This window comes from Ammodytes marinus (assembly GCF_949987685.1).
Source record: "Ammodytes marinus genome assembly, chromosome: 10".
In the NCBI taxonomy this organism is placed as follows: Eukaryota; Metazoa; Chordata; class Actinopteri; order Uranoscopiformes; family Ammodytidae; genus Ammodytes; species Ammodytes marinus.
Window position 1 is genome coordinate 25,945,776 of NC_137214.1, and position 15,354 is coordinate 25,961,129.

Consider the following 15,354-nt stretch of genomic DNA (forward strand, 5'->3'; position numbering starts at 1 on the left):
ACTATTGATGTGCCTTTCAAGCTATGCATTATTGCACAGCGTTTATGAACCTGCAATCATAACAGTAGCAGATTAACACAACTGCAGCTTTTTGTCTGGGGTTTTGAATTTGCACAAGATGGTGTAAACTTCCACCAACATAGAGAATAGCAGCAATGATCTGATAATGATGCTCCAAGCAGAACCACTACCCTCCAACTCTTGAGACAGCCATTATTGCTGGTATTAGAGCCCCATACACATGTTTCAGTGCCTTGCCTGGTTACAGTTGCTATGCTTCGATTGAAATATTGCCTACAGGAGCAGGGTGTAACAAAGAAATAAAAAAAAGGGATAAGCGGTTGTATATTCTAGTATTGTAATGGGCAATTTGGTTCTACAGATTCTTGTAAACGTCAAACAGGTTTTAAAATAAATGTGGTTTGCGTTAGGCATTCATGCATATTTTTTGTACTGGTTTCACAAGAATCCCAAGCTGATCAGCTAACCTGCTGAAGCCTAACCTCTCTACTCTTTAATATGTGTTCATTATTTTAGAACAGCAAAGAATCATCAGTGTCCATGAAGTTCTTTGCACTCCATCTTCACAAAAAAATGTTTTATTAACCTCTCCAGTCTCCACCCTATCTGGACTCTTTGGAGTCTCCTTCAATGCGACCTCATGCTGTGTGGCCAAGCATTGTTCAGCCCACACAACTTTACTTTAAATTCTGGTGGGGACCCCAGTGTTTCTAATGACATTTGTTGGCAGTGCAGTATGGTGCTTCTAAGATGTCTGCTGCTACTGCTGCTGTGCGAACTGCAGCTACTGTCTTTAAGATATCCAGTCAAAAAAGGCAGTGTACTTCAAAATGTACAATAATTATGGCTGTACAGCAGAGGCAGTTCAACAGCGGTGACAATGAGTTTGAGTTTATCTGGAAAAAATAACGCTTATTTAAATGTGACGTAAGGGAGGGTTCCTTTCCTTCTGTCTGAATTATTTAAGAGAAGAAATGTGAAGCTTTACGGTTCAGCTCTAGGTATCTTCATAGAAAGACCAGCAGAGGTTGATTAATAACTCAATAGATAAGTAAATATAATGTATTTAATTACCGTAATATAATAATACTGACAATGCTGCTGCTAAAGTCATCATTTTAACTTGAGTGCATGCCATACGCCTTCTCTCATTAATGAGAAATTGCCGATGCTTCCACAAATGATTATACCTGAGCACATTCCATCAGTAAAAATACTACAATCTCTTGGCCTTCTGCAACGCCACACACATCAGCAGTTAGAGTTAATTCTGCTAATTCAGAGCTACCGGTAGCGTCCATCAATCAGCGGCGTGTTGAGCGAAGGGTCAGGAAATGCTCGGCTACGTTCCTGGTTTCATCATTAATGAGAAACAATATCGGTTTAGGGGAGTGGGTCCACTCTGTGATTTGCCGCTAAACTGCTCATTAATTACTGAGAGCATTAATCTGCAGGGCTTAATAGGTGATCAAGGCGCTGTGACGTGAAGCAGCAGCATGTGACCGGCACACACCTTAAGCCTCTGTCTAATCCATCAGCCAAGAGCCCGCCTCCGCCCCGTTTAATTCTGACGGAGAAGTTTTCAGTTAAAAGATTAATCGACTGAATGACAGAGCTAAGAGAGTGAGAGAGAAGATGTGTGTGGTGGAACGTAACTGGGTAGAATTTATTTAGTACCATTAAAGTTTTTTTTTTTTTTTTTTAAATGTCTGTCTGCCATCCCAGTCTGTTTATAATCTACACATGAGTGTTGACTTTAAGTTTATAACTTATATACTATTGTCTGACACATAGGTTAATCGATACAACCCCATGTGTTTTTCTTGCTTTTTCTTATATACTTTTTTACTTGTAGACGCAGCGGTATACCTATTTGGAATTGTAAAGTACTTTGTGTCTTTCTTTAGAAAATTGAGGAATAATTATTTATCGGTGTGTCTGCATGAGTGAGCGTGATTGTTTCTGTGCATCAGGTAACTTGGGGACTGATGACTAACCTCTTATACCCCTAACTCTCTCCCTGTTTCCATGGCAATCCATCCCCACCGAGGGTCGCAGCAGGACATCAGAACAACAAAGTTAGCCACACACTCCAGGGAGCCTGTGTGTGCGTAGTGGACCTGTTTACCTGATGTCGATTATTCCCCCATTAACACTCTGACATCACACCACCGCACACAACTCCAGCCAGCCTCTGTTCATTAGTTCTCATGATGCAACAATAACCTAGCAACCAGACCTGTGGCTAACTCCCATGATGTTTCCACACTCTCATTGGACCGGTTCCCAGGGGTCATGGCCCGGCGCAGCCCCCATTCCCTCCCCAACCCCCCCTACCAGCCACCCATCTGTCCCGGAGCCGCCACCTCCACACAGGCACAGCCCACCAGGAACAGCTGCTAACGCTAACGGAGGCGGCTAACCTGAGCCAGGGCCCGGCGGGAGGTGGATTTAGAAGAGCTGCTTTTAGTTTGTCCTAGACACTTAAACGGGCAGTGGTATCCTGTTTAGAGTGGACAGTCGAGCTGTGACTTTGAAAATGATCATCATATGATGTAGTCAAAGTTATGCATAAAACATGGAGATACAGATGTGGTAAAATACATTAATATAATGCAGCTCAGCAGCATCAAAAACATCAAGATGAAGCTAAGATGCCAGAAATCAAACCTGCAACATACATTTTACAAGGTCAGGGGTCAAAACACCTTGCTTTAATGGAGCAAAATAAAAAGTGTTGCTGGTAAGGTTTACCATGAGAAAAATAAATCAATAAACACAAAAGTGTAAATTGAAAAACTGACTGAATAGCAAATGACTAAATGTTAGGAAAACTAGTAAGAAATATTTTAAGAGGACCGATAATGGATCGTTACCATCTTAGCATGATTAAAAACTGAGTCTTTATGTATTTGTATTCATTTGGCTTTGTAGGAAGGGCATTTATATTTTTATAGGAGTGTTTATATTTCTTAAAGACAATTCCGCCTGACAGAAAAGACACTTTGACAGTTTATTCAAGATGCAGTTTAAGAGCCAAGAAAGTCAACCTCTGAAGAGAATGCAGAGCAGTCCACTGTGCTGAATATTCATGATTATAGTCATACACATGGCTTTTAAAGCTTCTATTTGTGTAACGTTTTATGTCAGCAAATAAACATAACTGAGATAGATACACTAGAACATTTGAACAGTTCACCTTCGGGAGACAGAAGCCTATTACTCATTCAAGGCTCAGTGTTCAATGTTATCTGAAAGATAAGGACAGAGTTATGCTGCTCATAAATAAGAATATATCAACCTGAAAAAAGCTAAACCAGTAGAGGACATATAAAGTACTACTGATATTTTAAGATGTGAAGTGATATCATTTATTTAGAAAAAAAATAATAGATTTGAATAGTTGAATAGTTCCTTGGAGAAATATTAGACATTCAAACAATTTGAGATCAAATGCAAATAATAATAACCGTTATAGGCATTGGCTTGTTACCCTCCCCACTGACCTTCAACTTCCTACAATGACCAACCAAACTTACTCGAGAACCCTCCTGCTGAATCCTAAAAGGTTCACAATAGTACCTGGAGCTTTACCAATGACTGCTTCCTACTTTGAACTTCTCCAAGGAACTCTGGAGGACAATTGGAAACTCCTCATTGCCGGCCAGACCTTCCCTAAATCTTTAAACTTCTCTGTGACTTTGTAAACCTTTTGGATGACCTGTATAATGCCCAATGGTGTTGGGTAATACCCAGACGACCCTTATATATTCCTAAGTAACTTGGTCTTCCTCAATTACTCTGAAAAACTTGTCTTATTCTCTGAGGGATATTACACCAAAAATGAAACCTCTGGAAGGTCTGTTAGGTCAGCATAGAGCTTTACAGAAGGGAAAAATAAAGTCAAATGTTAAGGACAACGGCATCACTGTGCATAAAACTAAGCTCATCAGTTTTGACCTAGAACCCTCTGGTGTTTCTGAAAATACCCTTGTAACCCGTGAGGGATTCCTTAAACCCTTGTTGCATTCAAATTACCATGAACCATTTAACTTGACTAAATCACACCTGGAACATTCTTGATTACACTGAACACTTCTTCAAAGACCTCTGCGTTGTCCGCTAAGAACTTGGAAACCACCTAGTGAGAACCCCTTGAACCCCTGATGCTCTTCATAAGGACCAATGAATCATGGAACTCCATTGTTGAATAGAGTAAATCTCAAACACCCGTTGAGTTTTGAAATAATTGACCCTTGGAACCATATATATTATTGTTCAATATACCTTTCTTGCTGACCACTAGTATATGCTGAGGAACCCCTGAAATATTTGAACAAATCACTGACATTGCTTAGTAACTCATAGCACCCTTGTAAAGTTCTTAAATTCAACCTAAAACCACATAAACTACACCTAAAATATTTAAAATAACTGTAACCAAGAGCTATTGGAACCCCCACAAGTAAATCTGCTACGTTTAAGTTTCACAAAAAACAACTATATCTCACTACTACACCAGCAAAATAATCCAATCATGGACACACCATGGTGTATGTGCACGCTGCAGCCCTCAGCATCCTTGCTGTTGTACATCAGTCGCATGCTGGCAGAGCTCCTATTTACAGCCACTGCCAAATACAAAAACACACACACGCCTCCTTCTGTAGTGTACAGCGGCCACCACAGATAAGCTCAAATAAACAACAGACCTGGAAAAATAAATCTACCTCCCTCTCTTTCCCTCCCTGGGGACGAGAGAGGGCATCCAAAGAACGCCGCCTGTTACTATAAAGCTTCTTGACATCACACACACACACACACTCACACACACACACACACACACACACACACACACACACACACACACACACACACACACACACACACACACACACAAACACTGAGTGATACAAATAATAAACAGAGGGGGGTATGGTTCCACAGGGAGGAATCACCTTCTATCTCTCCACACACTCCTTTTATCTACTGGCTAATGAGGAGCAGATACAGACACACACAGATACACACACTTAAGAACTAACAAACACACATACCCAAGACGTTACATGCTCATGAAGCTACATACACACACATCTTCAGGACTTTGGTTTCGTCAGACCGTCTCTCAGTGAGTGCCCCACTTCCAAAACTATGGGCCGCTGCTTACATCATTATGTAATGCTGTGTGTGCATGTGTGTGTGTGTGTGTGTGTGTGTGTGTGTGTGTGTGTGTGTGTGTGTGTGTGTGTGTGTGTGTGTGTGTGTGTGTGTGTGTGTTGTTCTGCACAGAAAGGCTTTGAACACTTAGCCTTTTTCCTCAGCATGAAGTGGTATAACACTACAGGCTCTAATGAGTGTGTGCATGTAGGAAGATCGGAGAGAGTGTGTGTGTGTGTGTGTGTGTGTGTGTGTGTGTGTGTGTGTGTGTGTGTGCGCGCGCGCATGTGTGTGTGTCCAACACATGCATCCCTCTATAATTAGTCAGTAAATTAGGTTTTTGCTCAGTAAGCAGTAACCACACCAAACTAGCAGAAATGAACTGCATGTTGCATGTTGTATGTTGTTAAACAAACAGAAGTATACGTTCAGAAGTATTTGTGGCAGCGTCAAACCTCCTCACTCAAGGAGCTCCCTAATGACCAATGGATCCACCTTGTTTACTGTTTAGCAAAATGAAAACCTCATCTATCTAGAACCTCTAGAAGATACTATGAAACGTCCTTAAGGATCCTTGAACCTGGTCAATCAACCCTATACATCTCTTAGATTCATCAAGACCCCTGGAACATCCCAACAGACCCCAATAACCTAGTTGATGAACACTGAATCCTTTTTCAAACAGTCTTGAAATTTCCAAAATCTTCATCAAAAAACACCTCACAGACTCCACTACCTCTTCAGTGACCTCAACAAATGTGTCCAAACCCAGTGGAACTAACTGACCAGTCAAACCCATATTATGTTACACTTAGGTCTTCCTCAATGACTCGCTTAATCTTTCCATTGATCCCTGTTAGCCACTCAGAGTAACTGAGACATATTTAAGGAACAGGACCTCCTTACAAACCCCCAAAGACACACCCAGAACCTCCTCAGATACATGTTAAATGTTGATTGTGAGATAGATTCCACTTGGACCTCCATGATCTACTTCTCAGAGATCCCTCTTCGTAGCCTTGAACCACGGGACATCCTCAAGGAATAAAAGGTCCAACTAAAGAACCCATGAAACCTTTTTTGAGACTAAATCTAGAACATCCCAAATGACCATTTGACCCTGCCTAATTAAATGATGGTATACTCTTATTAAATCCCAAAACCTTTTCAACATCCCTTCAACCTTGTATTATAGCGCTGGAACGTTTGATTAATCTTGTTGGAAATCCTTTAAAATCATCCTAAACTCCCCTTAAGAACTCATAGCACCATAAAACCTTAACAAAATAACTTCTGGGTCATCCCTTAAGCATACCTAAATCCTGCTTGCTGGGCCTTGGTTTTTCCTCAAGGACTGCACCTCAGGAACCCATAAAATCTATGTTCCACTCCATCAAACCTTTGTGACCCAAGACAATGTTTCAGTTTGCCACTGAACCATCTATGTAAGAGTTGAAATTCCTCATTGACTCCTAAAACTTCCCTTGGACCCTTTCAAAATATCCCCAGAACGTACTGAGGGACTCTTAAAAACGTCAACTTCACTCCTTAAACTTGTTCTAATCCTCAACCCATAGGACCACTTTAAAACACCTTTCTCAAGAAAAACATCCGGAACCTGTCATGGAACTTTTTCACTGGCCTTCGCAACTTTTTCAATGTAGTCCAGTATCTGTAGCTCTATCTTTTGTTGTCAGTACTTTATTAATATGGAACATGAAGAGTTTATTTTTGCTATAGAACTGTTGGAAGATGCTGAACACAGAGCACTGCTGGAAACCTCTGAATCTTTGTACATAAAGGCTTCAGAAGCTTGAAAAAAAAAACTAAAAGTGCAAGATAGTTTCCAGAGAATAAACTGTAGTTCTGCCCTGGGAGTTTCTGACAGCTTGGAGGAGAACCACTGGCCCCCCATCATCACCCACTGGAGAGAGGAAGAGGAGGAGGAGGAGGAGGAAAGATGCGGGGGATGATGGACAAGGAGGAAAGAAGAGGTGTGAGAGAAAAAAAGGGGGTGACGATCCCAGAGGAAGAGATAGATGCATTAGGGAGCAGAGGCCTCTTGTTGGAGAGCATGGAGCAAAACTGAAGCGATTTACTGAGAACATTTGACCTCTACTCTACTCACTCTCTTTCTTTCTTTCTTTCTTACCTTTTCTCTCTCCATCTTCACAGTACAAGTTAAACTGGCTCGTCAATTTCACTTCAAATGAAAAGACTTTCCTTAATTCTAGGTCCTGATCTTGCTCAGTCCTGTTCACCTTTCTATCCTTTTATCTTTTTATACATCTATTGTCACAGCCTTAAAACTGAATTTGCACACACACATTTTCATAACGTTAAGTTAAACCTGTAAATTAATTTACTATACAAATCTGAGCTGTAGCCAGTTGGGAAAAGAGCAGTTTCACCCTAGATCCCTAACCCTAGTCTAGCAAGCACAGGATGTTGATGTGTTTGAACAGACGAGACCTTTATCAGGAGTTTTCTTTTCTCCAGACACATCTAACCTATTAGTGTGGTGGACCTTCTCCTCTGGGTGCATGCATGTTGGTTTGCTTGAATTCTTTTTTTTTTGTTAAAAAGAAACCAAACCAACAGAAAAATAACTCATCCACAGATTCAGGACACATCAAACTAACTATTGGCTCGAAAGATAAAGATTTCCACTGATGGTTTGCTGCGGGAGTGGTAATCGTGCTTGTGCATGTGCATAATTTCAAGATAATTTAGATTTATGCGACAAAACCATACTTTTTGCTCTATAAATCTGACAAAACAAGCAAATGCCTCTGGCACATTGCAGTCCTCATATTTCTGTAAATCCCATGAAAAGATGAAACTTGCTTTAAATTATCTCTTGCATGTGATCCAGCTTAGAGTAGCGTAACACACAACACATGTGGTAACAGATGTATCACTGCAACTTGGAGCGTCTGATGTCATCCTACATACTGAACATTTTGTGTATTTTTATAGCTCTGACTCAAAGTGGTGGCTGATTAAGAGCTAAGATAAAAAAATGTAAACTCTCATTTAGTGCTGTGCAGCGATTAGTACAGCTCTCAGACTGATGCAATCAGCAGATAAAAATGTGGAGGACGCGTACACTATGTTTGCATGTGGTTGTATCAAGGGAGATGAGTGCCCGACGCCCCCCGAAAACACACACACACACACACACACACACACACACACACACACTTTAGCTTGTTATCCAGCAAGCATCAGTGTCAGGCTACACATGCCTATCTCACTCCCTATCTCTCTCTCTCTCTCTCTCTCTCTCTCTCTCTCCCCCCCCCCACCCTATGTTCCCAATGTTGTACCGTCTCTTCACTTCTTACTTTCTCTAACATTCTCTCTCTTATCACCACTCCATCTCTCACCACAACCTCACAGATGCAATCAAATCCCACAAACTACATCCTTCTCCTCCTCCCTTCCCTCTGTTCTTCTCTCTCGGTTTGGTTCTCCCCCCCCCCCCCCCCTCTTTCCAATCTGTCCATCACAGACAGGAAGTGGGTGCATTAGCAGAGTGAAGACTGGCTGATGAAATTAACGTCCATTATCTGACCATTTACAGGACGGATAGCACTATAGACCAAAAAGGCGGGAGGAGTAGGAGCACCACCAACATGATAGAGATCTCACCACAACAAGCTTGGTCTGTGCGCTCAGGTCTGCAAAACAAAACCACAGAAAACATGTTTGTCTGGTATGTGTGGGCAGTTTGGACACGGCGGGGCGGAGACAGGACAGGAAAACAGCAAACACCAGCTTAGTGTGACAGGCTGAGACATCTGCCAAAAGTGGTAAACACCTTCAAACAAACCCTCTTCTTTAAAGTTGAAGCTACTGTTTTTTTTTTATTTAGTTGCATTAGTTTTAAAACGTTTTATGAAAATACCAAACCACTACACAACTAAAGATAGTCTTTTTTACGGAATTTGTTGAAAGTAAGACACAATAATTTACTGGTATTGGTATATTTCTAATTAGATTAAATAGAATATATATTGGCCTTCTCCCTTGGATTCTTCTTCTTTCTGATGAAAACAAATGTTGCCATACTGCTCATTCAAATACGTACAATTATTTTGTAAGGTCATGTTTTTATTTTGAAGTTGAATACATTTTGAGTGGGCTTCCAAATGACTTCTACAGCTCTTAATTACATCCCCATCAACCGGCAATCATGGCATTTTGCCTTTTGAAGTTCAGTTAAATGTCATCAGACTGTGTTTACATTCCCGTTCCTCCCTATCTTAAAAAAAAACATTTAAACATGATGGCATAGTGGTAAGTTATTGCAGACATGTTTCAACAAGACACAATAACAATCTTGTGAATGTACAACACTATGCCACTCTGAAGCTCTATGAAACCATTTCTAACTAAAACCTGGCCTCCTGCATGTATATTCATTCAATATCTGGTACAACACAGTGTTGCAGCAATGATGTAAATGAAACAACTGTGAACTCAAGCCTGTTTGTCAAATGAAAGATTATATCTGGCTTATGTCCAGATTATATTACCACATACATGTGGATAAAAGCAGTTGGATGCATTAAGAAAAAAAAATGAACTCACACAATCCATCGCAGCAGACACATTCTGGACACATGTTGTTTAAGTGCAAATGTACCCATCTCCATAAATAGCACCAGAAGCTCTTCATAGTCAGAAGAACATAGTGTCACATAATGATGCCACATAGGATCCACTGTATATGTATCACGGTAGCAGAGTTTGGTATCTGTCCTCTACAGTATTGTGATGATTCAATTGTTCTGTACCTATAAGATAAGTAACATATAGGCTGTATGTTTGGAGGCAGGTAATGCAAAAAATGAAAAACAATCTTAGTAAGACACATCTAACTGCTGAGGTTGCTTAAATTAAATACAGCCAGTCTGAAGGAGCCAATAGAGTGTGTGTTTGTGTCCTGTCAGTTTGTTCCTGCAGCTCTTCATCAATCTGTCTGAAGCACTTGAGATCAGAGCGATCAACAATCAGTCACACATCGGAGTGATCAATACAGTCTGCAGCACAACTAAACAACCTGCTAAAGAGACAGAACAAACTAAGCTAACGAACCGAGCATCAACACACTAATTAGGAAAAAACATATGCTGTTGTCTGTTTTCACTATTGCTATAATTACTGCTTGACTAACCATTCGTTGTTGAATGTCCAGTTGCATACAATATAGGCCTACTAACTGTGTGTTTTGAGCCTGCAGTATGTTCACACAGGTTTGGTCAAAATGCTTTTTTTTTTAAACGCAGACTAAAATCAATCTAATTTTGAATGGGGCTGGGTTGGACACAACAGTAAGGTTTTAACAACTCACTGTTGGAAAGACAAAGAAAAACAGAAAATAAATATGTATTTTGAAGGATGACAAAATGTAATAGCATGTTTGTTATACACTCGCAGTCAGTGCTTTGTCATCGTAAAAACAGAGGTTTAAGTTTGGAATCCGAGAGACACAGTGAGAGTGAAGTGTGTCTGTAGCGTGTATATCCTAAAAGACTAGCTGTAGTCGGTTGAACTCTCTGCTGCTTCAATAAACACACACACACACACACACACACACACACACACACACACACACACACACACACACACACACACACACACACACACAAACACATGTACACTTCCTTGGGAAAACACCTGCAGCTAAAACGTGTTTGACCATCAAAGTGGAAGGACTGTACAACACCGCCAACCCCTCACGCTGCATCACACATTCACACACACAACATAACCATGACCTCATTCCACTGTGTACGAGGAGCTACAGCCACATAAAAACTGCCATGCTCTCTATCGCCAGCTCAAACACACACACACACACACACACACACACACACAGGGTGGTCGTAGCCTGTAGGGGTGCGAGCAGCTGTGAATAATTGTGTTTACAGATGGCATACGTACGACCTGTGGGTTGAGAGAGAAAGAGAGAAAGCCAGACTTGGTCTTCTCACCCTCACAACAGAAGACAGGGATGACATTTACAATAAACCAGCCTCCCTCTCTCTCTGTTTCTCTTTCTCTCCCACACGCTGCCCCTTTCAGCTACTTCACTTAATTTAGCTTAATTGTCGTAAGTGGTAACGATGCGTTAAAGCCAAACCAGCACAATGAAGAAAAAGGATGTGATGTGTTGAGATGTCTGTATAACGTTTAATTTGGCTCCGGAAAGCAGGTAAATTAAGTTCTTTATTTATACCAGATGAATGCTGAGCTTCAACAGTTAAAAAAAAAGCCAGTAACTACTGTCTTTTGTGCACTGTAGGATACTCACACAGCAAAGTATATAAGTAGCTAGTAAAACACAAAATTGACAGTATGCTCATTTACACAACTAGCTGGTGCTTATATCAGTGCTACAGTGCTTTGAGATAATAGAATAAAGCGCTATCACGCAGGATGAGGACATGGTGGAAGAATATGTGTAGTTATTGCTATTATATTTAATACCTTACTGGATTATAATAGGTCTAAAGGAAGGCGCAAAGCAGAGCCTTAGTGTTCAGCTAATGACATTAGTCACTTCTACTCAGATTTGGTGTGTCAGAACTGATAACAACTTTAAAGCCCCCGTTTTTGTATTAAGTCAACAATAAGCTAACTTGGGTAGGCTAGTCTACTCTTTTCCATCCTAGTATGGGTTATGATAACAGAGAAAAAGTTAAAGTTTGTATGATTTGCAAACTCTTAATATTACAATGTATTAGGCCTAGTTCTAGTCAGCGTGCTAGCATCATGATGATACACAACAAGATGTTTGGGCCTTCACATCTGACCTCAGTGAGCTTTTTTCTTGGTAAACTGGTAAAAGTAAAAGTAAAAGCAAAAGTAAAGCAAAACATTTGTGTTCTGTTTAGACATCCTGGTGAATCAATCTCTTAGTGGTATGTTGAATATTAGCATGCCATCATCTGCAAAAAAAAGGCTACAGCTAACACAGCTAACAGTTATATGGCCAATAAAAGGCCTCTGTTAAGTAGCATTAAGATTATCTACGAAACAGTTTCTACAATAAAACAAGCAACAGAAAAGTCAGCATGCTTAAGTCATGTAAATTATATTTTCATCGGTATGGTAATACGATTTGCACGTTTGATTGCAGCTAGTTTGTTCCATGCAATTCGTATCAAACATACCAAAAGTAAAGCAAAAAAACATGTTCATATTTGTTGTGTTGTCATATAGCATCATTGGCATCATTTACATATTTTAGCAACATACAGTATTGTAATTGTACAATGTAGTGTTTCTTTCGGAACAGGCACAACTGTAGTTGTATGCTTATGTTAGCAATATGCCAGCAAGATGTGAAGTTAAAAATGCTGGTGTATTTTGAATCCCACTTGGGGAATCTTTACGGTGATGCACCACCATTGGCATATTCTCATATTGGCTATAGCTAACTAGCTAAGTCTGCTCCCATTCCCATAACACGTTAGCATTATACATGTTTTAAAAGCTGCTGTCCCGTAAATGCACAACAGGAAAAAGCATATAAATCAACATGATATCATGATGATGACAGGCTGACACAATGCTAACTGCTGATGTGAGAAGTAAGTGCATTGTTTTAGCGCACTCCCCGCTAGCCTCCCTCTGTGGATCTATAAGTGGAGCTGATGAAAGGTTGGACTCGGTATGATTTACATAATAGGGATGTTAATTTGTTAAGCCATGGGAGTTGATTATGTTGCATATTGATTGTGTTGTGCCGCTGTGAGGTCACACACCTCTTTAACGAAGGTATACACAGTGCAGGGAATTGTGGGAGTCTGATTAAATATACAACGCTAACATTCCTGCTGACACTCGGCATTTTTGACACACTGAGCAACGTGTGTGTGTGTGTGTGTATGTCAAAACCAATGCTGTGTGTTGGTTTTCAAGTGTGTGCATGTGTGTTTGTGTGTGTGTGTGGTTGTGTGTGTGTCTGCTTAGGGATGGATAGAAGGATGTAGGATACAAAAAGAAGAGGAGAAGAAGATGAGAAGGGGGTAACTCCACCTGGTCTTACCGTTCTCCGGGTGCTCCACCTCTCCAATGCTGCCGTCAGGTGTGGTCCTCTCGTAGTGGTCCTCTGGCAGTGCGAGGGGCCCGATTCGAGGCCCCGATGAAGACTTTGAGCTGGGCGTCTCCGACTCCTCTAGGCCGCTGTCGTAGTAGCTGTGTTGGGAGGCGTCCTGCAGGTCTTGCGCCTGATTGGCCGTGGAGAAGGTCACTCGACGGTGGGGCGGCTGTGATTGGAAAACAGGGAGAGATAAAAGGGGCGGGATTAGTTTAGTTTCTCTCAAACATTCAAAGCTCATAATGACACTTTAAGTTAAATTTAACATAGGAAATGTTTTTTATTAGGAATAATTTTTTCATTTGATCTGATGCAGATGAAGCATTCTTAAATGATTAAAGACATCAAGTAGAAGCCAGACTGTTAAAAATAACTTAAAAAGAAGCCATTTAGACACAATGACTGGAGGCATCACTTTTTGGAACTTTCATCACTGGGCACTTTGTTCTCAAACTCACTGATTTGATTTTTCACTTTCATTTTTTCTGCTCGAACAACAAGGATCGGTCAACTTTTATTTAATCAGCAAGGATCTCATCTTATTTCATCCTATTTGTGCATTTCAAGTCGTTTTATCTCATTTTTACATGATCTGATTATCTCATCCAATCTCTTGGGATACTGACATATCCCTCTGACCATCACCAGAATGCACAAATACTAGGAGTAAAATTAATCAGGAACTTTAAAAGAATTGATGTTCTAAAATACACGTCTGCTGTCTCCCACCACTCTACACTATCACTTCATAAAGGCCATTTAACCGTAACTTCACTTGAAAACAATCGGACAAAATTAAAAAACGTCCAAAACAAAAATATAATCTCAAATATTTCCAGTGTGGGTGCAAGCAAATACAAAATCTCCATCTTTTCACATAAAGTGCATGGAAGGTAAAAAGAAAAAAAAGCCTCAGTTAAACATACACATACTGTCCATACGCCGAACCAACAAACTCAATCCTTTATATTGTTAGATATTTCAAATACAGGACACCCTGCCCTGGTGTTTCGGGGCACCAAACTATGAACTGCAACATGCCTGGTTCACGATCATCTGGTCAGGAGTCAGAACATGTTCCAAAATAAATAAGATGTTCACATGTTCACTTTTACTTATAGATTGCTGAATGTGATTGTTAATTCAATGTGTGCCTGCATTTGAATGTGTAGGCTGTCTTATGACTTTGAATTTACAGGAGATTACATGGATTGTATTCGAAATTGAAATTCTCCAACATGTGTTTGGATTCTGTCACCAAGCCCATTGTTTTAATAGAAGCAGCCGGCCCAACACACACACACACTCACTGCTCCATTTGCTGTGTGTTTCTGGTGGGTGGAAGGTAGCTGTCTGACTTGTAGTGTTTGATGGTTTTGTAATTAAAATACAATTAGCCTCCCTATAGCGCTGCAGGGACGCTGGGTGCAACTCACACACATACATAACACACTAACACACACACAATGTGAAAATACGCCGCCAAGTGCTGCCAAACAAACTGTGTCCTCATTCAAAGGCACACAATGTGCGGTCAAACATTTCAATCACCCACACACACACACACACACTCGCAGACACACACACAAACACTTGACCGGCCCGGGCTGATAAAGAGCAGCATCCCTGGCGCGGCAGATACTCCATCACCATAGCAACTGGGCGCCGTCAGGACCCAGGACCAGTGAAACCAGCAGATCAGCACTCATCACACAGAAACAGAATGGGTTAATGTGTGAAGTCAGTGCTTTGCCGTCACTTCACACAAGCAATGTATCAAGCAAGGATTCAAATCAGCAATCAACTGGCTGCATCGTCAGAACTATGGCTGACCCCTTTTACTAGCCATTACAGATTCATGTTTAAAAAGCTTAACATGTTCTATGCTGTTTGCATTCAAGACAGTCCGAGAGGTTTGACTAAAAAGGGAAGAACAATATTTGTTATTGTGCAGCATGAAAGTACCTACCACCACAATTAACATCACGGTGATGGGAAATGTACAAAGCTGCAGCCAGCCACGCTCAGACTTTCTTTGAAGACTGTGTGGACACACTTTG